Below are 24,824 nucleotides of genomic sequence, written 5' to 3' on the forward strand. Positions count from 1 at the left end.
TTTCTCATCAGTCCAAAGAACTAAATGAGCTTTTGCATACAACTAGTGACCATGTTTATGGCGTGAGTGCAGAAAGGCTTCTTTCTCGTCACCCTGCAAATTATTAATTAGCCTTACAGAACAATTGTTTCACAGCTGGAAAAAGTCAGATCTCAGAACAGAATATTTCAAAAAGTTTAATAGTTTAAATAAAAAATGGAGACCAGTTAAAAAGTTGCTTAGAATTGACAATTGTATCACATACTAAAATTTAATTTAAAGGTAAACCACCCCTTTAATGTTGCATGAGTTTTGGTGGCCCTGATGCCAGTTATGAATACAGGTGCTTGTGTTCTAGTGGGAACCTATGCAATAACACATGCTATATGTGCACCCCTGCTTACTCAGCCCATAATCCAGCCAACTATACACCGCTGGATAATAGAATAAGTAGCATTTTTACATTTCCACAAAGATATTCCTATGGGCTACGGCACACAAAGCTACAGGGGGAGATAAGGGATTCTTCACCGTTGGATAACTTTTAGTATGATGTAGAGAGCAATTTGCTTTTATTTTTTATTGTTGAAGCTTTTTGAGTTATTTAGCTTTTTATTCATCAGCTCTTCAATTTGCATCTTAAAGGAGAATTCAACCCTTAAAGGAGAACTAAACCCTAAAAATGAATATGGCTAAAAACGCCATATTTTATATACTGAATTCATTGCACCAGCCTCAACCCATTTCTCCAAACTTCTTCCTACTGAGGGTGGGAAATGTATGTTTGGTCCTGGGACTGACACAGCATATGTTTTGAAACACTGCCACACTCAGATTTCCCCAAATCATGAGCTTACATATGTTTGTAGTGAACACTAGTAAATCTTCAATGAAAAGTAAAATATAGATAATTTTAGTAGACCCATCAACACATTTTCTAGGGACAGCAATGTATTGATTTTACCTGGCTGATTGTTTAAGGTGAATAAACAGTGGGCCTGGGCTCAAACAGTGCCTTCTGTGCAACGGTGGCAGAGGTATTAAAGGTATTAGTAGTTGTACAATCCTAATAATTAAAATAATAATCGTATATCTTAAGTCTGCCTTGTATGTGAATGGCCACCTAATCCTGCAGCTGGAAGCCCAAAAAACACTTCTTTATGGCACAAAACAGATTGCACTTGATCTGCCCAAACTGAAAAATGTATTTACCATAGTATCATTCAGACTTTTCTGCCTGAACAGAATGTGACTGGTTTTTTTTATGTGTATGGCCACATTTCACAATCTCCACCCATTACCTCTGGGGCAAAATAAAATGACTATGATTTGTTTTATAACAGCTCTGGATTAAGTCTAACTCAGCCAAGCACAAACATGACTTCTTCTTTGTGCTTTTCATGTTGTAACTGTCTGCAACATTTGGAAGATGACCTGGAAAATGACATCCGGAACAATATGAAAAGACTGGATGACCTTCACTGCAGTGCCTGGTCATCACACAGAGCCAGTGGTGAGATGTAAGTATCCATTTATTCATTCAGATATGAGATGTTCATGGTAAAGGCAAGTAAGTTAGTACCCAATAGCATTTCTCAGCATACTCTGTAGTATAAAGCCCCTTTGTTTTTTAATTCAGTGACGGGGAAATGTATCACATTTGTAGAAATGGAAATTGTTGTAAATTAACTTGTGTCATATGCATTTCATTTTTATTCCCATAGTGCCAACACAGGTTATAACATACTAATGAAATTAAGCTCTATCCTTGCTGCTTGAGTTGCATTGCTAGCAGAATTTTGTGCCCAGTCTGCCTTAACCAACCAAAGTATGAAATCTTTGGGCCCCATACAGCTAAATTCTCTGGAACATCCTTCTCCTTAACCAAGGCAACATGCCCTTTGTAAATGCCGTCAAGAGCCCATATTGCCATGCCTGCTTCAAGGAGAAGGAAAGCTACGGAGGCATTTTATTGCCAATAGATTAGCTGCAATAGTGCAATCTAGAATGCTATATTTATTCTGTAGAATGTTTTACCATTCCTGAGTAAAAATCTCTAGAAACTCTCTGTTTGTTTAGGATAGGAGCTGCAGTATTAACATGGTGTGACATCACTTCCTGCCTGAGTCTCTCCCTGCTCTGGGCTCAGATTACAGTAGAGAAGGGAGGGGGGGAGAGGAACAAACTGAGCATGTTCTTGCCCAGGGCAATGAGGTTTAAACTGAAGGCAGGAAGTCTGATACAGAAGCCCATGTGTACACAATAGAAGGAAAGAAATGCAGTGTTTCTTTTGACAGGGGACTCAGAGCAACACTACTTTGGGGGTTTACTGGTATATTTAGATGGACGTTTCTGATAAGGCTTACTTAGTTTTAACCTTTCCTTCTCCTTTCAGACAGGACAGTTAAAACATTTCTGCATTATGAAACATATTAAAGTTATTGCTGTCTGGGCCTCCAAGTGTAGTCCTGGCAGTTACCTTATGGTGGTCCTGTCATCTGCAATCCTAGTCACTACTGTATATTCCTTATGGATATAAATACAGAACAGGAGGATTTTTTTCAACTGGTTCAGTAGATATCTGGCCAATGCTTGGGCATATATCAGTCAGTCATCCATTTATTTTGGCCCCATACACAAGCTAAAAAGCTGTAGACTGGAGTGGCAAAGCCGGGCCTAGTAGTTAATGTCAGCCAATTATGGCCAGCTGCAGACTGAAAATCTTGTACATCAGTATGTACACAAGTTAACACTAAATGGTCAGCATTTGGCGTTTACATGCGTCTGTGTGAGTACAGCCCCCTTGATAATAATTGAGTGTATTTACTCCTGTGCTCCCCTGCAGCTGAACGGAAGAAAATGCAACGCTGGGGAGCGCAGTAAAAAACGCCCGTGTGTAAGAGCCCTAAAGCCGTCATACAATTTCCAGCAGTGATTCTTGCCCCCAATTAGCCAACTAAAATCACCATTGCTTAATAAGCTAAGTTCTTAAAGGAGAATTCAACTAGTTAGCCTGGGGGGAGGAGGGAGGGGGTCTACCTGGTGTGGGGGGTATGGGTTTTTTTCCCCACAGGTTGAATTCTCCTTCAAATAATCTTCAGCTCATGACACAAGGAATGCTTTTCAACTGCCTAAAAAATACCCCAAATTGCTCCAACTGAATCAGAAATGCCAGACAGCATCAACTGACACTGATCATCTTCCGTGGCCGCCTCCTACTGATTGTATTGGCGATTAGAGATGTCGCGAACTGTTCGCCGGCGAACTTGTTCGCGCGAACATCGGGTGTTCGCGCTCGCCGGAAGTTCGCGAACGTCGCGCGACGTTCGCCATTTTGGGTTCGCCATTGTTGGCGCTTTTTTTTGCCCTCTCACCCCAGACCAGCAGGTACATGGCAGCCAATCAGGAAGCTCTCCCCTGGACCACTCCCCTTCCCTATAAAAACCGAAGCCCTGCAGCGTTTTTTCACTCTGCCTGTGTGTGCTGAAGAGATAGTGTAGGGAGAGAGCTGCTGCCTGTTAGTGATTTCAGGGACAGTTGAAAGTTTGCTGGCTAGTAATCGTTTTGATACTGCTCTGTTATTGGAGGGACAGAAGTCTGCAGGGGTTTGAGGGACATTTAAGCTTAGGTAGCTTTGCTGGCTAGTAATCTACCTTCTACTGCAGTGCTCTGTATGTAGCTGCAGTGGGCAGCTGTCCTGCTTCTGATCTCATCTGCTGACTGCTGCAATAACAGTAGTCCTTGTAAGGACTGCTTTTATTTATTTTTTTGTTGTTTTACTACTACTACTACTACTACTACTATAAGAGCCCAGTGCTATTAGTCTAGCAGTGTTGGGGAGTGGGACTGGTGTGCTAATCTGCTGCTCCTAGTAGTTCAGCAGCACCAACTTTAATTTTTTTTTTTAATATTCATTTTTTTTTTTATTTTACTTTTTTTATTTTACTACCGCTGTAGTAGTGTATAAGTTGACCTTTTAGGCATTATTTGCCCTGTAGGCATTATTTGCACAGTGTTTTCTTCAACCCGCCATCGAGCTGTGTGACCTTGTTCACATTCTGTCTAAATATCCATAATATTACCGTCTCCAGAAAAAACACCGGAGTCACTTTTTTCAAGCAGCCATAATATATTTTACGTAATCCGTATCCACCGCTGTAGTAGTGTATACGTTGGCCTTGTAGGCATTATTTGCACACTGTTTTCTTCAACCCGCCATCGAGCTGTGTGACCTTGTTCACATTCTGTCTAAATATCCATAATATTACCGTCTCCAGAAAAAACACCGGAGTCACTTTTTTCAAGCAGCCATAATATATTTTACGTAATCCGTATCCACCGCTGTAGTAGTGTATACGTTGGCCTTGTAGGCATTATTTGCACACTGTTTTCTTCAACCCGCCATCGAGCTGTGTGACCTTGTTCCCATTCTGTCTAAATATCCATAATATTACCGTCTCCAGAAAAAACACCGGAGTCACTTTTTTCAAGCAGCATTCATATATTTTACGTAATCCGTATCCACCGCTGTAGTAGTGTATACGTTGGCCTTGTAGGCATTATTTGCACACTGTTTTCTTCAACCCGCCATCGAGCTGTGTGACCTTGTTCACATTCTGTCTAAATATCCATAATATTACCATCTCCAGAAAAAACACCGGAGTCACTTTTTTCAAGCAGCCATAATATATTTTACGTAATCCGTATCCACCGCTGTAGTAGTGTATACGTTGGCCTTGTAGGCATTATTTGCACACTGTTTTCTTCAACCCGCCATCGAGCTGTGTGACCTTGTTCCCATTCTGTCTAAATATCCGTAATATTACCGTCTCCAGAAAAAACACCGGAGTCACTTTTTTCAAGCAGCATTCATATATTTTACGTAATCCGTATCCACCGCTGTAGTAGTGTATACGTTGGCCTTGTAGGCATTATTTGCACACTGTTTTCTTCAACCCGCCATCGAGCTGTGTGACCTTGTTCACATTCTGTCTAAATATCCATAATATTACCGTCTCCAGAAAAAACACCGGAGTCACTTTTTTCAAGCAGCATTCATATATTTTACGTAATCCGTATCCACCGCTGTAGTAGTGTATACGTTGGCCTTGTAGGCATTATTTGCACACTGTTTTCTTCAACCCGCCATCGAGCTGTGTGACCTTGTTCACATTCTGTCTAAATATCCATAATATTACCGTCTCCAGAAAAAACACCGGAGTCACTTTTTTCAAGCAGCCATAATATATTTTACGTAATCCGTATCCACCGCTGTAGTAGTGTATACGTTGGCCTTGTAGGCATTATTTGCACACTGTTTTCTTCAACCCGCCATCGAGCTGTGTGACCTTGTTCACATTCTGTCTAAATATCCATAATATTACCGTCTCCAGAAAAAACACCGGAGTCACTTTTTTCAAGCAGCATTCATATATTTTACGTAATCCGTATCCACCGCTGTAGTAGTGTATACGTTGGCCTTGTAGGCATTATTTGCACACTGTTTTCTTCAACCCGCCATCGAGCTGTGTGACCTTGTTCACATTCTGTCTAAATATCCATAATATTACCGTCTCCAGAAAAAACACCGGAGTCACTTTTTTCAAGCAGCATTCATATATTTTACGTAATCCGTATCCACCGCTGTAGTAGTGTATACGTTGACCTTGTAGGCATTATTTGCACACTGTTTTCTTCAACCCGCCATCGAGCTGTGTGACCTTGTTCACATTTTGTCTAAATATTGATAATATTATCGTCTCTAGAAAAACCACTTGAGTTACTTTTTTCAAGCAGCATTCATATATTTTACGTAATCCGTATCCACCGCTGTAGTAGTGTATACGTTGACCTTGTAGGCATTATTTGCACAGTGTTTTCTTCAACCCGCCATCGAGCTGTGTGAGCTTGTTCACATTTTGTCTAAATATTGATAATATTATCGTCTCTAGAAAAACCACTTGAGTTACTTTTTTTCAAGCAGCATTCATATATTTTACGTAATCCGTATCCACCGCTGTAGTAGTGTATACGTTGACCTTGTAGGCATTATTTGCACAGTGTTTTCTTCAACCCGCCATCGAGCTGTGTGAGCTTGTTCACATTTTGTCTAAATATTGATAATATTATCGTCTCTAGAAAAACCACTTGAGTTACTTTTTTTCAAGCAGCATTCATATATTTTACGTAATCCGTATCCACCGCTGTAGTAGTGTATACGTTGACCTTGTAGGCATTATTTGCACACTGTTTTCTTCAACCCGCCATCGAGCTGTGTGAGCTTGTTCACATTTTGTCTAAATATTGATAATATTATCGTCTCTAGAAAAACCACTTGAGTTACTTTTTTTCAAGCAGCATTCATATATTTTACGTAATCCGTATCCACCGCTGTAGTAGTGTATACGTTGACCTTGTAGGCATTATTTGCACACTGTTTTCTTCAACCCGCCATCGAGCTGTGTGAGCTTGTTCACATTTTGTCTAAATATTGATAATATTATCGTCTCTAGAAAAACCACTTGAGTTACTTTTTTTCAAGCAGCATTCATATATTTTACGTAATCCGTATCCACCGCTGTAGTAGTGTATACGTTGACCTTGTAGGCATTATTTGCACAGTGTTTTCTTCAACCCGCCATCGAGCTGTGTGAGCTTGTTCACATTTTGTCTAAATATTGATAATATTATCGTCTCTAGAAAAACCACTTGAGTTACTTTTTTTCAAGCAGCATTCATATATTTTACGTAATCCGTATCCACCGCTGTAGTAGTGTATACGTTGACCTTGTAGGCATTATTTGCACAGTGTTTTCTTCAACCCGCCATCGAGCTGTGTGAGCTTGTTCACATTTTGTCTAAATATTGATAATATTATCGTCTCTAGAAAAACCACTTGAGTTACTTTTTTTTCAAGCAGCATTCATATATTTTACGTAATCCGTATCCACCGCTGTAGTAGTGTATACGTTGACTTTGTAGGCATTATTTGCACAGTGTTTTCTTCAACCCGCCATCTAGCTGTGTGTATTATCGTTTCCAGAAAAACCAACTGAGTTTTTGTTGTTGTTGTTGTTTTTTTAAAAATAATGCCAGGCAAAGGCAGGCCGCCACGCAGAGGCCGTGCTAGGGGCCGTGCTGCTATGCAATCCTGTGGCCCTAGCAAATTGCCCAGTTTTAAAAAGCCAATGACCCTGAACTCCCAAAATGCTGAAGAGGTAGTTGACTGGCTTACACAGCACACCCCATCCTCTACCGTTTCTAACTTTACCACAACATCCTCCTCATCCTCCACTGCTATGGCCACCCCACGTAACACTTCCTCCACCACCGGTGCCCCTTCTTCACTGGGGTCAGAGGAGTTATTTTCCCATGAGTTTCTTGAACTGAGTAATGCGCAACCATTATTGCCAGAAGAAGATGAAGGAGATGAGGACCTTACACCAGATTTAATTCTGGCAGAGAACACGATAGAGATGGACATAATGAGTGATGAGGAGGAGGTCCCCGCTGCTGCTTCCTTCTGTGATGTGTCAGAAGAAATTGATGCATCTGAGGAGAATGATGATGAGGAGATTGATGTTTTGTGGGTGCCTAGTAGAAGAGAGCAAGAGGAGGGTAGTTCAGATGGAGAGACGGAGAGTCAGAGAGGCAGTAGGAGAATAAGACTTAGAAGAAGCAGGGAGGACAGCCCGCAGGGATCAGTAGGGCAACAACATGTATCGGCACCTGTGTTCAGCCGGCCAACGCACCCGCCATTGCCGCCAATACCGCCAACTCCGCCAACTTCTACTGTTACCGCCAGATCGCACACTTCCAAAAAGTCAGCAGTGTGGGATTTTTTTAATGTGTGTGCCTCTGACAAAAGCATTGTAATTTGCAATGAGTGCAGTCAGAAACTGAGCCTTGGTAAGCCCAACAGCCACATAGGTACAACTTCTATGCGAAGGCACATGAGCGGCAAGCACAAAGCACTTTGGGAGCAACACCTCAAAGGCAACAGGCAAACTAAAAGCCACACTCCTTCTGGTCCAGCATCTTACTGCTCTACCTCTGCTCTCCTTGACCCGTCTGAACCACCCTCCACTCCGCCTTCCACCTTGACCACCTGTTCCCATTCCCAGTCATCTGCCACCAGCCAAGTTTCTGTGAAGGCCATGTTTGAGCATAAGAAGCCAATGTCTGACTGTCACCCCCTTGCCCGGCGTCTGACAGCTGGCTTGTCTGCACTCTTAGCCCGCCAGCTTTTACCATACCAGCTGGTGGACTCTGAGGCCTTCCGCAAATTTGTAGCAATTGGGACACCGCAGTGGAAGGTACCCAGCCGCAATTTTTTTTCTAAAAAGGGAATACCACACCTGTACCAACATGTGCAGAGCCAAGTTACCGCATCTCTGTCACTTAGTGTTGGGCCAAAGGTCCATATGACTACTGACGCATGGTCCTCCAAGCATGGTCAGGGCAGGTATGTCACCTACACTGCCCACTGGGTGAACTTGGTAATGGCTGGGAAGCAGGGAATGGGTAGCTCAACAACAACAGTGGAGTTGGTGTCACCGCCACGGATTGCACGCGGTTCTGCCACCACCTCTACTCCTCCATCGCTCTCTACCTCGTCTTCTTCTTCTTCTTCTTACTCTGCTGCTGGGTCCTCCTTCTCCTCCTCCACACCTGTGCACCCCCAGCTCCCCCTAGGCTATTCGACGTGCCAGGTACGCCGTTGTCACGCTGTCTTGGGGATGACGTGCCTGGAAAGCAAAAACCATACCGGATCTGTACTCCTGTCATCTCTGCAGTCACAGGCCGATCGGTGGCTGACCCCACACCAACTGCAGATCGGAAAAGTGGTGTGTGACAATGGAAGCAATCTGTTGGCAGCGTTGAGACTAGGCAATTTAACACATGTGCCCTGCATGGCACATGTGTTAAATTTAATAGTCCAACGTTTTGTCTCCAAGTACCCAGGATTCCAGGACGTTCTCACCCAGTCCAGAAAGGTGTCGGCCCATTTCAGACGTTCCTACACAGCCATGGCACGCCTTGCTGACATTCAGCAGCGCTACAACATGCCAGTCAGGCGTTTGATTTCTGACAGCCAGACTCGCTGGAATTCAACGCTCCTTATGTTGGAACGTCTGCTGCAACAACAAAGGGCCGTCAACGAGTACCTTTTTGAACTGGGTGGTAGGACTGGATCTGCACAGCTGGGGATTTTTTTCCCCCGTTACTGGGTGCTTATGCGCGATGCCTGCAGGCTCATGCGACCTTTTGAAGAGGTGACAAATATGGTCAGTCGCACCGAAGGCACCATCAGCGACCTAATACCCTTCGCTTTATTCCTGGAGCGTGCCGTGCGACGAGTGACAGATGAGGCTGTAGACCAGCGTGACGAGGAGCTGGAAGCGCACGATTTCTGGTCGGAATCACCAGAACGAACCCAGGCACATGCTGCAACGCAGGGAGAGGTGCCAGAAGTGGAGTCAGAGGAGGAAGGTGGCTTTGTGGAGGAGGAGGAGGAGGACCAACAGGAGCAGGCTTCCCAGGGGGCTAGTGGTGACCTTTTGGGGACCCCTGGTCTTGTACGTGGCTGGGGGGAGGAGACCGTGGATGATGCAGTCCTTGATAATGAGGAAGCGGAGATGGATAGCTCTGCATCCAACCTTGTGAGAATGGGGTCTTTCATGCTGTCATGCCTGTTGAAGGACCCCCGTATCAAGAGGCTTAAGGAGAAGGACCTGTACTGGGTCGCAACGCTACTAGACCCTCGGTACAAGCATAAAGTGTCAGAAATGTTACCAACATACCACAAGTCCGAAAAGATGCGGCATTTACAAACCAGCCTGCAAAACATGTTGTACAATGCTTTTAAGGGTGATGTCACTTCAGGAACTCATCAACATTCCAGGGGCAGAGGTGCCAGTAATCCTGCCACGAGCACACCTGCAAGGACAAAGCCCTTTGGCCAGTCTGTAACGTCAGACATGCAAATGTTTTTCTGTCCAAGGCAGCGCCACAACCCTTCTGGATCCACCCTCAAAGAACGCCTTGACCGGCAGGTAGCGGACTACCTGGCATTAACTGCAGATATCGACACTCTGAGGAGCGATGAACCCCTGGACTACTGGGTGCGCAGGCTTGATCTGTGGCCAGAGCTGTCACAATTTGCCATGAACCTCTTGTCTTGCCCAGCCTCAAGTGTGCTCTCAGAAAGGACCTTCAGTGCAGCAGGAGGGATTGTAACTGAGAAGAGAACTCGCCTAGGTCACAAAAGTGTCGATTACCTGACCTTTATTAAAATGAATGAGGGGTGGATCTCGGAGGGTTACTGCACGCCGGAAGACTTGTTCTGACTTCTATGCAGCTGTCCTTCTCTTCAAGCCTCATGACTCCACACACAGCTGTCCTTTAGCGTCCTCCTCCTCCCTCCGCCACCGTTACAAACTAGGGTGCAAACCCTACTGGTTTAATTTTTTCTGGCCTCTGTGCTTCAGTGGCTGCGACCAAAAAAATGCCTATTTTCTGCATTTATATGACATAATTTTTCTGGCCTCTGTGCTTCAGTGGCTGCAACCAAAAAAATTTATATTTTCAGCATTTATATGGCATAATTTTTCTGTCAACTGTGCTTCAGTGGCTGCGACCAAAAAAATGCATATTTTCTGCATTTATATGGCATAATTTTTCTGGCCTCTGTGCTTCAGTGGCTGCAACCAAAAAAATTACTATTTTCAGCATTTATATGGCATAATTTTTCTGGCAACTGTGCTTCAGTGGCTGCGACCAAAAAAATGCATATTTTCTGCATTTATATGGCATAATTTTTCTGGCCTCTGTGCTTCAGTGGCTGCAACCAAAAAAATTTATATTTTCAGCATTTATATGGCATAATTTTTCTGTCAACTGTGCTTCAGTGGCTGCGACCAAAAAAATGCATATTTTCTGCATTTATATGGCATAATTTTTCTGGCCTCTGTGCTTCAGTGGCTGCAACCAAAAAATTTATATTTTCAGCATTTATATGGCATAATTTTTCTGGCAACTGTGCTTCAGTGGCTGCGACCAAAAAAATGACTATTTTCAGCATTTATATGGCATATTTTTTCTGGCCTCTGTGCTTCAGTGGCTGTGGCCAAAAAAACTGGGCAAACAATGCCTACAAGGTCAACGACGTTGACCTTGTAGGCATTGTTTGCCCAGTTTTTTTGGCCACAGCCACTGAAGCACAGAGGCCAGAAAAAATATGCCATATAAATGCTGAAAATAGTCATTTTTTGCCATACGTTGACTCAACGTATATGGCAAAAAATGACTATTTTCAGCATTTATGTGGCATATTTTTTCTGGCAACTGTGCTTCAGTGGCTGCAACCAAAAAAACTGGGCAAACAATGTCTACAAGGTCAACGTATGCGAAAAATTACTATTTTCAGCATTTATATGGCATATTTTTTCTGGCAACTGTGCTTCAGTGGCTGCGTCCAAAAAAACTCGGCAAACAATGTCTACAAGGTCAACGTATGGCGAAAAATGACTATTTTCAGCATTTATATGGCATATTTTTTCTGGCAACTGTGCTTCAGTGGCTGCGTCCAAAAAAACTGGGCAAACAATGCCTACAAGGTCAACGTATGGCAGTTGTTTAAAGAGAACAGTAGATTACTAGCCAGCAAAGCTACCTAAGCTAAAATGTCCCTCAAATCCCTGCAGACTTCTGTCCCTCCAATACAGAGCAGTATCAAGCAGATTACTAGCCAGCAAACTTACTATCATCTGTCCCTGAAATCACTAACAGCTCTCCCCCTACACTATCTCTTCCAAGCACACACAGGCAGATTTTTCAGATACATTTTTGCCCTTGATCCCCTCTGGCATGCCACTGTCCAGGTCGTTGCACCCTTTAAACAACTTTAAAATCATTTTTCTGGCCAGAAATGTCTTTTCTAGATGTTAAAGTTCGCCTTCCCATTGAAGTCTATGGGGTTCGCGAACCGTTCGCGAACCGCTCGCATTTTTGCGCAAGTTCGCGAATATGTTCGCGAACTTTTTTTCCGACGTTCGCTACATCCCTATTGGCGATCTTTAACCCAAAAGTGCTCGCTATAGCTTTGTCAAGAGTGAAAAGTACCAGCTGAAAATCACTGTGTGTGTCATTGACCTAGATCAGCAAGTCCTACCTACAGCTTAACTAGCATAGTATAACATCAAACCAACTTCTACATATTAATTAATTTGTGGGCTGATTAATAAATTCTAATGCTAATTGCACCGGTTTCTGTGCTGCCATGTAGTAATTATCTGTAATTACTAATCAGCCTTATATTGTGACATTTCTATTCTATGTGCACTGTATATTGTGAGTGGGTCCCTAAGCTCAGTAAGTGACAGCAGCACAGAGCATGTGCAGTGAATCAGCAAAAAATAAAATGGGGAGCTACTGGGGCATCTTTGGAGACACAGATCTTTACTGCTAAAGGGTTGTGGTTGCCTTGGGCTGGTACAGAAACCCAAAACATAATGTACACCATCAGCAGAGTTAAGGCTTTTAATTGCCACTGGATATTTCTTATTGCCATGGGTATGCCTGCACCTGTAATTATTTACTGACAGCACAGACAGTCATAGGAAATGACCCACAATGCCTCAGAGGTGTGTTGATCACAATGCTTTGTGCATTAGCTGTTTTCTTAAAGGGGACGTTCACCTTTAAATATGTATAGAGCAACCTATAGCAAGCAAGTTTTCAATCGGTCTTCATTAATTACTGTGTATATTTTTGAGCTATTAATCTGCTTATTTCTAGGCTGCAACTGAAAAAGCTTTGTGGTTGTCAGACTCCCAGCCACCAAAACACATTGGGGCAAATTCACTAAATGATGAAGCGCCTAACGCTAGCGTGAATTCGCCAGCGTAGCACATTTTCGTTAATTCGCCGATTCACTAACGGATGGTGGCGTAAATTCGCTAGTGTTACTTCGCACCCTTACACCTGGTGAATTTGCGCAACGGACGTAACTCACTGAATTCACTGACGCGCAAATTATTCTGAACGCTACTATTTACGCCAGACTTCCTTCGCCACCTCAGACCAGGCGAAGTGCAATAGAGTAGATAGGGATTGCTTCAAAAAAAGTTAAAAAGTCCCAAAAAACGCTGGCTGTTTTTCTTTTTTTATGGGTGGTAAGCTGAAAAAGATCAAAAATTTTTTTGAGGCTACCCTCCTTCCCCCCTACATTTCCTAACTCATGGCACCTGAACTATACAGTGGGCACATGTGTAGGGCAAAATAAAAATTTTATTTGCTGTTTTGATGGTTTCCCAGGCTTGTGTAGTGCTGCTACATATACCTCCATTGTAACTTCAATTTGGCGCTGTATGCAAATTAAGCATCGCTAGCGTAACTTTGCTTGGCGAATTAACGCTAGCGCAAATTCGCAACCTTATGCTTCCCCTGAACACAGCTTCGGATTTTAGTGAATTTGCGTAGCACTGGGGAAAATACGCCTGGCGAAGTGCAGCGAAGCGCGGCGAATCACGGCGAAGCAGACGCTGGCGCAACTACGAATCTTAGTGAATGTCCCACATTGTCTGAAAAGGTTCCGTTTTCTTGTTGCGCTGATTTTTTTTAATGCTTATTTTTCAGTTCCTCTCCTACAACTCTTCTATTTTGACTTCTACATTGCTGCATGGTTGCTAGGGTAATTAAGCTCTAGTAACCAGACAGCATATGAAATTCTACATCTGTTTTCATTAGCTGCAGAACAAATACATGTAAATTTTTCAAACAAAGAAATTGCCAGTTGCAAATCTACTGCTGTCTACACCATATGAAATGTTTACTTTAAAGGGGTGGTTTACCTTTAAGTTAACTTTTAGTATGTTATAGAATGGCTAATTCTAAGCAACTTTTCAATTGGCCCATATTTTTTATTTTTTTATAGTTTAATTATTTCCCTTCTCCTCCTGACTCTTCCCAGCTTTCAAAGGGGGGTCACTGACCCCATCTAAAAACAAATGCTCTGTAAAGCTACAAATGTATTGTTATTGCTACTTTGTATTACTCATATTTCTATTCAGACCCTCTCCTGTTCATATTCCAGTCTCTTATTCAAATCAATGGTTGCTAGGGAAATTTGTGCACTAGCATCCAGATTTCTGAAATTGCAAACTGCAGAGCTGCTGAATAAAAAAACTAAATAAGTCAAAAACCACAAATAATAAAAAATTTAAAGCAAATGCAAATTGTCTCAGAAGATCACTCTCTACATCATACAAAAAGTTAATTTAAAGGTGAACAGTCCCTTTAAGGTAAAATAGCAAGATCTGGATAAAGAGCCCTTCCCATCCTTACTTCAAGATAGGAAGGGGAGATCACTCTTCTTAAATCATCACACCTTTCCACAACTCAGAGAGCAGTGATACTATGCAGTAGCAAAACTCTGGACCCCTGAAAGCCTGATCACCCAAGAAGCAGATTACAAATCATACACATTATGTTTTTGGCTCCTGTACCAGCCCAAGGCAATGGCAGCCCTTAAGCAGTAAAGATCTGTGTCTCCAAAGATGCCCCAGTAGCTCCTCATGTTCTTTTCTGCTGATTCACTGCACATGCTCTGTGCTTCAGTGAGGGCCGCCATTAGAAATCACCGGGCCCTGTACAACAAAATTTTCAGGGCCCCCCTGGGACCCGTCCACCCTGGCGCTCGAGCCCCACCCCAGATCCGGCCCACTCCACATCACAGTTAAAAGACCACACAGACATCAGCGCTAAAAAAGTAACCCCCCCCCACACACAAGTAATAAAAAGCTATTGATGGTCAGGGCCTCCTTATAAGTAAAAAAAAACATTGCCGCCAGGGCCCCCCATAAAAGCTTTTTTTAAAAAAGCATTGGTGCCAGGGCCCCCCTTACAAGGTAAAAAAAAATCCCCCCAAAGAATATTTTTTTAAAAAACATTGGTGCCAGGGCCCCCCTTACAAGTAAAAAAGAATTGGGGCCCCAAAGAATATTTTTTAAAAAATATTGGCGCCAGGGCCCCCCTTACCAGTTAAAAAAAACTCAGGCCCCAAAGAATATTTTTTTTATAAAAACATTGGTGCCAGGGCCCCCCTTACAAGTTAAAAAAAAATGGGGCTCCAAAGAATATTTTTTTATAAAAAAAACAAAAAACATTGGCGCCAGGGCCCCTCTTACGAGTTAAAAAAATTGGGTCCAAATATAGTGACTGGAGTTCTACTGACTAATGCATTCTCTCTTTCTACAGATGAATGGCCTCTCATTGGAAAAATAGTCCTTGCAGTAATTCTACTCTTGGGTGTAGCAGCCTTCATACTCCTCTTCCATGGTGTTTGGTGAGTATATAATTAACTAAATTGCATGTTGTAATACAATGGAATCTCAGGGAACATATGGTTTGATTGGTCTCAACATTTCTATCATCTTCTGTTTAACAGGCAAGAGATAAAAAGCCAGAAAGAAGAGGAAGAATGGCAGGAGCTAAAGGGCACAACAATTAGCTGTAAATTAAAACACAGGGGTTTTTATATATATATATATATAGAAAAGTCTCCCTTTAAGCGGAAGGTGTTCATATATTCTGCATGATGTGAATAGTAGAGAAAATACAGGAAAGACAGCCCTATTGTAGCTCATAGCCTCTATATATATATATATATATATATATATATATATATATATATATATATATATATATATATATATATATATATATATAATCTTTGTTTATTTACATACATTTTTTGAAATAATATAATGAATATATAGTAATTGTTATAATATTGATTGAATCGTATTTGGTCCTGATGGATCTGGCTACGTTTTTACTAGTCCTTTTTTCATATATATATATTATATATATATATATATATATATATATAGTGAAAAAGGATTGCGGCACTCACAGGGTTTTAGTGAAAAAACAAAAAATGTTGGCGCCATTTCAAGGCTTTATTACCTCTGGGGGGTTGTGGGTTCTGGATGTTTGTTTGTTTTTGCTCCTGACGAAGATCCCTGTGGGGGATCGAAACGTTGAGGCTTAATAATAAACATTTTTTGTTTTTTCACTAAAACCCTGTGAGTGCCGCAATCCTTTTTCACTGCTTATTTCCCATGCTGGCACCCAGTTATTAATTTTGTCTACGGAGTGCACCATTCCTTTGGTTATATATATATATATATATATATATATATATATATATATATATATATATACTCATGTAGAAAGCTGACGCACACTGGGATTTATCAAAATAAAACTTGTTTTATTGGATCGACGTTTCGGTCCACACACGGACCTTTATCAAGATGAATATAAAGTGCAAGTGTAGACAATTTTATAGACTCACCCACCAGTGAACCTTCACCAGAACACGCCCACATATCAAGTGAATATTTTAACCCTAGAAGACCCAAAAGTCCAGCGAACATGGATGGTTTTAACTTGGTCTGAAAAACAAAGTGCATAGAACCATATAATTTAGTATGTAAAAATGCATAATCACATATTATAAATCCACTTAAAAACTGTACTAAAAATGGTAAATAGATTTTTCTCTAGAAAGTGACATTATAGTAGATAAAGTGTTAAAAGTGTCATAAAATACTCTAAAAACAATGTCTAATAAATCCATAAAGCGTGAGCTGTTTGCATATAGATATGTTACTATCTGTCAATAACAATACAAGAAATAGTCTAAACTTTATAGTTACTTATAAAAAGCAAGAAAAAGAGCAATATTCATTAAGTCCTTTAGGGGCAATGGTGTTTAGCATTTTAATCCAATATACCTCCTTTTGCAGTAACATGCGATCCCAGTCACCCCCCCTAGCCGGTTCGGGAACTAAGTCTATGCCCATGAATTTGAATGTTGGAAGATTGTGACCCATTTTTAAAAAATGTTGTGGTAGTGGCAAATCAGATTTTCCATTTTCTAAGGCTTTTTTAATGGAAGACCTATGATTACCCATCCTCTCACGAAGGGTATTCTGCGTTTTCCCAACATAGGTCAATCCACATGGGCATGTTATCATGTAAATGACATGTGTGGATGTGCAAGAAATGCGGTGTCTAATCATGATCTCTTTCCCAGTATGGGGATGTTTAAAAGATTTACCTGATACCATGTATCGACATGTAATGCAACCCGCACATTTGTAACAACCTTTGTTTAGTTTACTTAAAATGTTACCACCAGATTCATAGCATTTAGTTGGATCTGTCTGCATTAATAGGTCTCTTAAATTGGGTCCACGTTTGTAACCCCACAAAGGTTTTTGAGTAAGCAATTGGGATAATTTTTTGTCACTTTTCAAGATTGGCCAACTATTTTCGACTATATTTCTGACCGCCATGGAACCAGTCGTGAAACTGGATGCTACAATGAAACGATTCTGTTCCTTGGGACATACTATCTGCTGAGTATCCTGTGTCTGTGCTAGATGTTCCCGGGCTCTTTCGACGGATTTGGTAATTACATGCTGACGATAACCCCTTTGTCTAAATCTATCGGCGGTTTCCACTATTTGTCTTTCACGGATATCCTGATTTGAATTATTGCGCATAGTGTGTAGAAATTGCGAAAATGGAACTGCTTTTTTAGAGCTAGGAGGATGGAAACTCGTGGAATACAGAAGGGTATTTCTATCGGTTGGCTTGCGATATAATTTATACCCTAATCCCTTATTGTGTCTGAAAATTTCAACATCCAAAAATTGGATACTTTGCAAGTTATGTGTGACCGTAAATTTGACTGGAAAATTCAGAGCATTTAAATGTTCAACCATATTCATCAACCCAATCACATCACCACGCCATATTAATAGTATGTCGTCTATGTAGCGTAGGTACAACAATAAAGATTCCCCAAACTTAGGTATAATATTATGTTGTTCATAATGGGCCATAAAACAATTGGCATAGGCAGGAGCCATTGCTGCACCCATCGACGTGCCTTCCTTTTGTAAGTAATATTTTTTCTCAAATCGAAAGTAGTTCAATTTCAAGGTCAGTTCCAATAGTCGGCAGATAAAATCAATGGGTGGGCCCTTATATGTAGTGGAATTGAGAAGTGCCCAATGTACTGCTTCTATTCCTTCGCGATGAGGGATTATTGTGTATAAACTGCATACGTCCATGCTTGCCAATACAATAGGTCCATCAGGAAGTATCGTGTTTGATAAAATCTCCAGAAGCTGTTGTGTGTCCCTTAAAAAATAAGGTAAAGCCTGAACTGTACTCTGTAAATGGTGGTCAAGATATAGACCAATAGGGTGAAGCAGACTACCCCTTGATGAGACAATCGGTCTACCCGGGGGATTACTCAAATTTTTGTGAATCTTGGGTAAACAGTACAAAATTGGGCAGATCGGATGCACTTGGAAAAGAAATTGTTTCTCACTTAGTGTGATCCAGTTCTGTTCAACCGCATGCTCCAATACCAATCCTATTTCAGATCTGAATTTATTCACAGGGTTAATACTCAATTTTCGTATATACAGTGGTGTCATTAAGCTGACCCATAACTTCTTTATGGTAATCTGTATAGTCCATAAGGACTATGCCACCGCCCTTATCTGCAGGTCTAATTATAATCGTATTATCGTTGCTTAGAGATTTCAAGGCCTGTCTTTCAAGAACCGTCAAGTTTGGATGACTTTTGAAAACAGATAAAGGGAGAGAATTGACTTCATGTGATACAGTCTGAAGGAAAACATTAATGTTAGTGTTGGATATTGCTGGATCAAAGGTACTTTTATTCTTCCATTTTGAGCTCAATGCAGGCTGTTTTGCTTCACCAAATTGATCTAATAAGCGTAATTTCCTTCCCATTTTATAACATTCCACTTCCCATTTAAAACCATTGAATGGCACAGTAGGAACATATGAGGTACCTTTGTTCAGCAGTGAGGTCTCCGCTGGCGTCAATGTGTGGTGCGATAGATTGTAGATCGGATTCATTTGGGATATTTTGGAGGACGGCTTCGGCCGCTTCTTCCCCCTCCTGGTGCGCCTCGGGCGTCTCTGTCGGCGCTCCTGGTGCTTATTGGGGTGTAGGTATCCACTGGCCCCCGATCGGTAGGTAGGGTATCCCTTGGAAAATGGGCCGGTTGTTGGCTGCTTCCAGATACAGCCGCGCTGCTAGGCTGCATCGAGGGAACGTCGCGCTCTGATGACGTCAGATCATCCTCGCCTGCAGAATCACTGGAGCTATCCACGGTACTCACAGCACGGCCTCTGTATTTGCGCCATCTTTGGGAGCTTCCACGCCAATTTGGTGGCTCTCTATTCCCACTGAGCCAGCGGTAGACCCTGTGCTGTTGGTAGTTATCTTCAACTTTACATAATGCACTTTGTTTTTCAGACCAAGTTAAAACCATCCATGTTCGCTGGACTTTTGGGTCTTCTAGGGTTAAAATATTCACTTGATATGTGGGCGTGTTCTGGTGAAGGTTCACTGGTGGGTGAGTCTATAAAATTGTCTACACTTGCACTTTATATTCATCTTGATAAAGGTCCGTGTGTGGACCGAAACGTCGATCCAATAAAACAAGTTTTATTTTGATAAATCCCAGTGTGCGTCAGCTTTCTACATGAATATACAATTTTTTCTGACTAGCACCTGGGTCTTTGCTTCAGTAAGTGTGTGCCACAGCCCTTCTACATATATCTATACCTATTTGCCGTGAGCACCACAAGAAATTGAAGTTTTTTGTACTTACCCACCATATAAACATGGAGGACTTTATGGAGAAAAGCGGACAAAATTTGCTGTTTGCAGAGACATGGCACATCACAGAATCCAAAATTGAGAAAGTATTGTGGCAGAAAACCAACGCGGATGAACCTTCCGTTGATTGTCCGAAGGACATTTACAATAAGCTTCTACACCTAAAGAAACGAGAAATAGATTTAGACCTGCACGGTCTCTTTCTATCGGATTACTTCAGATCTAAAAGTGCTGAATCGCTGCTCACTGGACCTCATGGTTCTGGTTATCGAGGAAGCCAGCATCGAACTGGTTAAAGTGAGAAAAGAATTAGCCACACTGAAAACGAATCACCACATGTCATTAAATCCCAGTGTGCGTCAGCTTTCTACATGAATATACAATTTTTTCTGACTAGCACCTGGGTCTTTGCTTCAGTAAGTGTGTGCCACAGCCCTTCTACATATATATATATATATATGTCATATTATTTCTGAACATGAACAAAAACCTGTTATGCAGGGCCGGATTTCTGCCTTGGACTAGAGCACTGGGGGATTACACGTACAGCACTACGAGTTCCCAGTTTTCTTTAGAATACGACTGGCACTCATTAAATCTTGTTGCCCTAGGCCAGGCCTTTATGGCCTCGACACTCCAGGCCGGCCCTTATGCTAGCCTTAGAGTGAATACACAGGTGCTGCTGGAAATAACAGTTCCTTTAATATCCAATCAACTCAGGCCTTGCCATAAACCGTGTAATTATAATTGTCCATTTACATTCACACCTGCCCGCTTAATCCAATTCCCTCATAACTTCTCCGCAATACCAATCCTTGTCTAATCAAAGCCTTAACTCATCTATTTAATCTTTCGCTCTCAACTAGACTGTTTGATTCTCAACTAAAACATGCTCTTGTCACCCCCATTCTGAAAAAACCCTCTCTTGATCCCTCCAATCTTGACAACCTCCGACCTATCTCTCTGCTACCTTTCATCTCTAAACTACTTGAGCGCCTAGTCTACAACTGACAAACCTCATTCCTCTCTGACAATAACCTGCTGGACCCCCTACAATCTGGTTTTAAGCCACAACACTCCACGGAAACTGCCCAGACTCGACTAACTAATGACCTTTTAACCGCTAAAGCCACTATCATTTCTCACTACTAATACTGCTTGATCTCTCAGCCGCATTTGACACTGTAGATCACCCTCTCCTCCTCCAGTCCCTCCATTCGCTTGGCCTTCATGACACAGCCCTCTCCTGGTTCTCTTCTTACACCACCAATCGTTCCTTCAGTGTCTCCTACAACAGAGTAGCATCTTCTCCCCTACCTCTTTCTGTTGGGGTTCCTCAAGGCTCTGTCCTGGGACCCTTACTATTCTCCCTCTATACTTCCTCCCTCAGCAAATGAATCAACTCGTATGGTTTCAACTACCACCTCTATGCTGATGATACTCAGATCTATCTCTCATCTCCTGATCTCAACCCAGAACTCCTAACTCGCGTCTCCTCCTGCCTGTCCGCTATCTCTACCTGGATGTTGCAACGCTACCTTAAATTAAACCTCTCTAAATCGGAAATGGTTCTCTTTCCTCCAACTAACACGAGTAACATCCCGGAAGTATCCATCATAGTTAACAATTCCACTATCACCCCTTTTCCAAGGTCCGGTGCCTTAGGGTTATCCTAGATTCTGCCCTGTCATTCACTCCTCATATCCAGTCACTTATTAAATCATGTCACTTCCACCTAAGGAACATATCCAAAATACGATCATTTATCACCCAAGATGCTGCCAAAATTCTTATTCACTCTCTCATCATATCGCTTCTAGACTACTGTAACTCTCTTTTAATTGGCCTTCCCCTCTAGAGACTGTCACCTCTCCAGTCCATAATGAACACTGCTGCGAAGCTCATACACCTCAGCAACCGCTCCTCCTCTGCCTCGCCATTCTGTCAATCCCTGCACTGGCTTCCGTTACCATTTAGAATCAAATTCAAATTAATGACCTTGACTTTCAAAGCACTTCATAACTCTGCCCCACCCTACATCTCTGAACTCATCTCTATATACTCACCCAAACGCTTACTACGCTCTTCTACTGACCTGCTACTCAACTCTTCTCTCATTACCTCCTCACATGCTCGCATTCAAGACTTTGCAAGGGCTGCACCCCTCCTCTGGAACTCTCTCCCACAGTCTGTCCGACTTTCTCCCAACCTTTCTGTTTTCAAGAAATCTCTTTCGAGAAGCCTACCCTCACTCTGCTTAACTACCAAACGCAACACCACATACAGTACCACATTTCTCACCCACTTAATTCGATCTTGCCCACTCCCACACCTTGTGTATTACTCCCTTCCCTTTAGACTGTATGCCTATGCATAGGGCCTTCCTCACCTTTATGTTCTGGTATTGATTGTGATGTATGTAACTCCATATGTTCTATGTATATAATTCATGTGATTTAGTTGTATAATCACATTTACTTTACAGTGCTGCACAATATGTTGGTGCTATATAAATACATGCTAATAATAATAATAATAATAATAACTAGAGAGGTACATTTCCTGAAGAAAATGTGAGTGGTGCTTGCCGTGGCAAAACTCAGGCCCAAATCTGATTGGCTGTTGTTGCCCCGCCCCTTTTTTTCCTAATTGTGAACCACAGTCACTCAGTGACTAACATACCAAAGTTTGGGAATGCTGTCATTTAATGTGTAAAAATGGCAGCATTTCTATTTTTTTCTATTGAAAATCAATGAATGAAATTTGATTGGTTGTTGGTGGCTCCGCCCACTTTTTCTAAACTTGAAGTGGAAACCCCCAGCGACCACATTTGTGATATTCAAGGTCCCTGACATCAATACTGAGAGAATGGCAGCCTTCTTAATTTTTCCCATTAAAACCAATCAAAGAAATCTGATTGGTTGGTTTTGGCTCCACCCACTTTTCTTAATTTTAATCCCAGTCCCCCAGTGACCAACTGTGCCAACTTTGAGGAGGCTGCCATTAACCGTCTAAGAGCGGCAGCAGTTTAAAATTTTCCTATTTAATTGAATGGCTGAAATTTGATTGGCTGTTGTAGACTCCGCCCACTTTTTGTAAATTTTGGCCGCAGTCACCCAGTGACCCACGGTGCCAAGTTTGGGAGCTCTGGCTTTATTACTGTGAGAATTACAGCTGTTTACATTTTCTCATTGAAGTCAATAGGGAAAATCTGATTGGTTGTTTGCGGCTCCGCTCACTTTTTTGGGTCCCCAAAATAGGACAGAAAAGTCACAACACCCCATTCCCGAATAAGCTGAACGGTTTGACACCTCATTCATGGGTCTGCGACAAACTAATTATTCGATAAATTCCCCATTATAAGTCAATGGGGCAAATTTGGGGACCTCTCCTGCCCCGGGGGTAAAACTTATACCCTCGTGTGGGGTATCATCTGACACAGGTCGCAAACCTCTTCAAATGTGGTAAATTTAACGTTTCTACAAGATTCCCTCTCTGCGCTAGAATCCGTCAAAAGTTGGCCTCAATGTTAATCTATGGGACTTTTCGGGGTGGTTAATTGCCCCCGCAAGGGGCAACTAACCACCCACCCCTTAGAAAAGTCATACCACCCCATTCCCGATTAAGCCGCACGATTTGACACCTCATTCATGGGTCTAGGACAAACGGTGCGGGACTAGTTACGCGCCAAACTTTCATACAGAAGAAGAATAAAAATAAGTTTGCAAGATAACAGTAGTGATGCTTTGCTTCGCAAGCACCACTAATAAACATGACCCCCCCATAAAGGGAAGAGGCAGGTTTAATGTCGGTAAAAAAGTGGCATCAAAACACGGATTTTTCTGGTTACAATATTTATCTTAATATAGAAAGTTCCACGAGAATAAAAAAACATTTGCAAAAATTATTTCTTCTAGTTTGAAAAACAAGTAGCGCTTGAACTTAATGCCCATAAGGACATAATGTTCCCTGTAAATACTTTTTCTTTTTTAATTGCAGTGGAATCTCCTGATGAGAAACATACCGTCATCTATGTGCCTGGTAAATATTTTCTCCTAATTATCCATAATACTCTGCATGAGCTCATACCATATTTTAATGTAATGGGGAAATGATTTTTATTATGTTCTCCGGTATTAATACTTCAAAAGGGGGTGAGGGCAATATCAGCTGCAAGTATATGAAATATATGTGAGTGGGCACTAAGGGGTAACATATTCATAACAATATATATGTCTACATAGAGGACTATCCACAAAGTAGCCATGCATTTACCAGATGGTACAATATTGCTGATTATTATCAGGAACAGTTTATTGACCCAGTGATACTTTATATTTTAGGACTGGTTGATTTACCTACAACCTAAAATACTGAAATAATAGCAGAAGCGGTTAAGGCTGGGGAAAAGATACCTCAAACCGATGAAAAAGAAAATAATCCCAGTCCTGTGAATATTGAAGAGTCACATGAGCAGATTACTGAGCCGCGGGTCACTGAGCCAAAGGAGGGGCTTCAAGAAAAAGATGTGGTTGACACCAAAAAAGAAAAGAAAAAGAAACATCGACTTTTCTCTTTTTCAAAGAAAAAAGTTAAAGAAGCCGATGAAAAGCAAAAGAATGCAGAGAAAGAAAAAAATCTTCTTTTTTAAACAGAAAAGTTAGAGGTCTAAATGATATGGCACATGGCAATTTGTACTCCTTATATCTTTCCAAGTGTGTAATAATGTGGACAACATGAAATAAAAAATAACATTTATAAAACAATCCACTGAGTTTGATTGTTACATTTTGTATTTAGGCTGATCTGTGTCTGGAATGGGAATTGAACCAGTTTCTCTCAAATCCAATATGACAACAAACATTGCTCTTGGGTAGTGATCTCCAAAGCACAATCCCTTGGGCATATTACAGTCTTAAAAATGTATATAATGATATATAATTAAAAAATAAATAATCTGCTGCCCATTTGTTATGGTAATGCCAAACTATATATCTTGGAATGTTACGCCAATGCTAAATGCTAAAATTTTCTGTAGATTATTACTATTGTAGAGCCTATGGACAAAACCAGCAACAATTAAGTATCAATATGGATTTATTAA

At 41.6% G+C, this 24,824-nt stretch overlaps 1 long non-coding RNA gene across 1 annotated transcript; it reads left to right on the forward strand.

Moving 5' to 3' along the window:
* On the forward strand, positions 1-24,476 carry LOC121394763. Its single transcript, XR_005962003.1, has 4 exons — positions 1-1,499; positions 15,238-15,325; positions 23,720-23,761; positions 24,064-24,476. It is a non-coding gene; the product is annotated as an uncharacterized LOC121394763 (long non-coding RNA).
* Positions 24,477-24,824: the final 348 nt, after the last annotated feature.

Source organism: Xenopus laevis, chromosome 6L (assembly GCF_017654675.1).
Source record: "Xenopus laevis strain J_2021 chromosome 6L, Xenopus_laevis_v10.1, whole genome shotgun sequence".
In the NCBI taxonomy this organism is placed as follows: Eukaryota; Metazoa; Chordata; class Amphibia; order Anura; family Pipidae; genus Xenopus; species Xenopus laevis.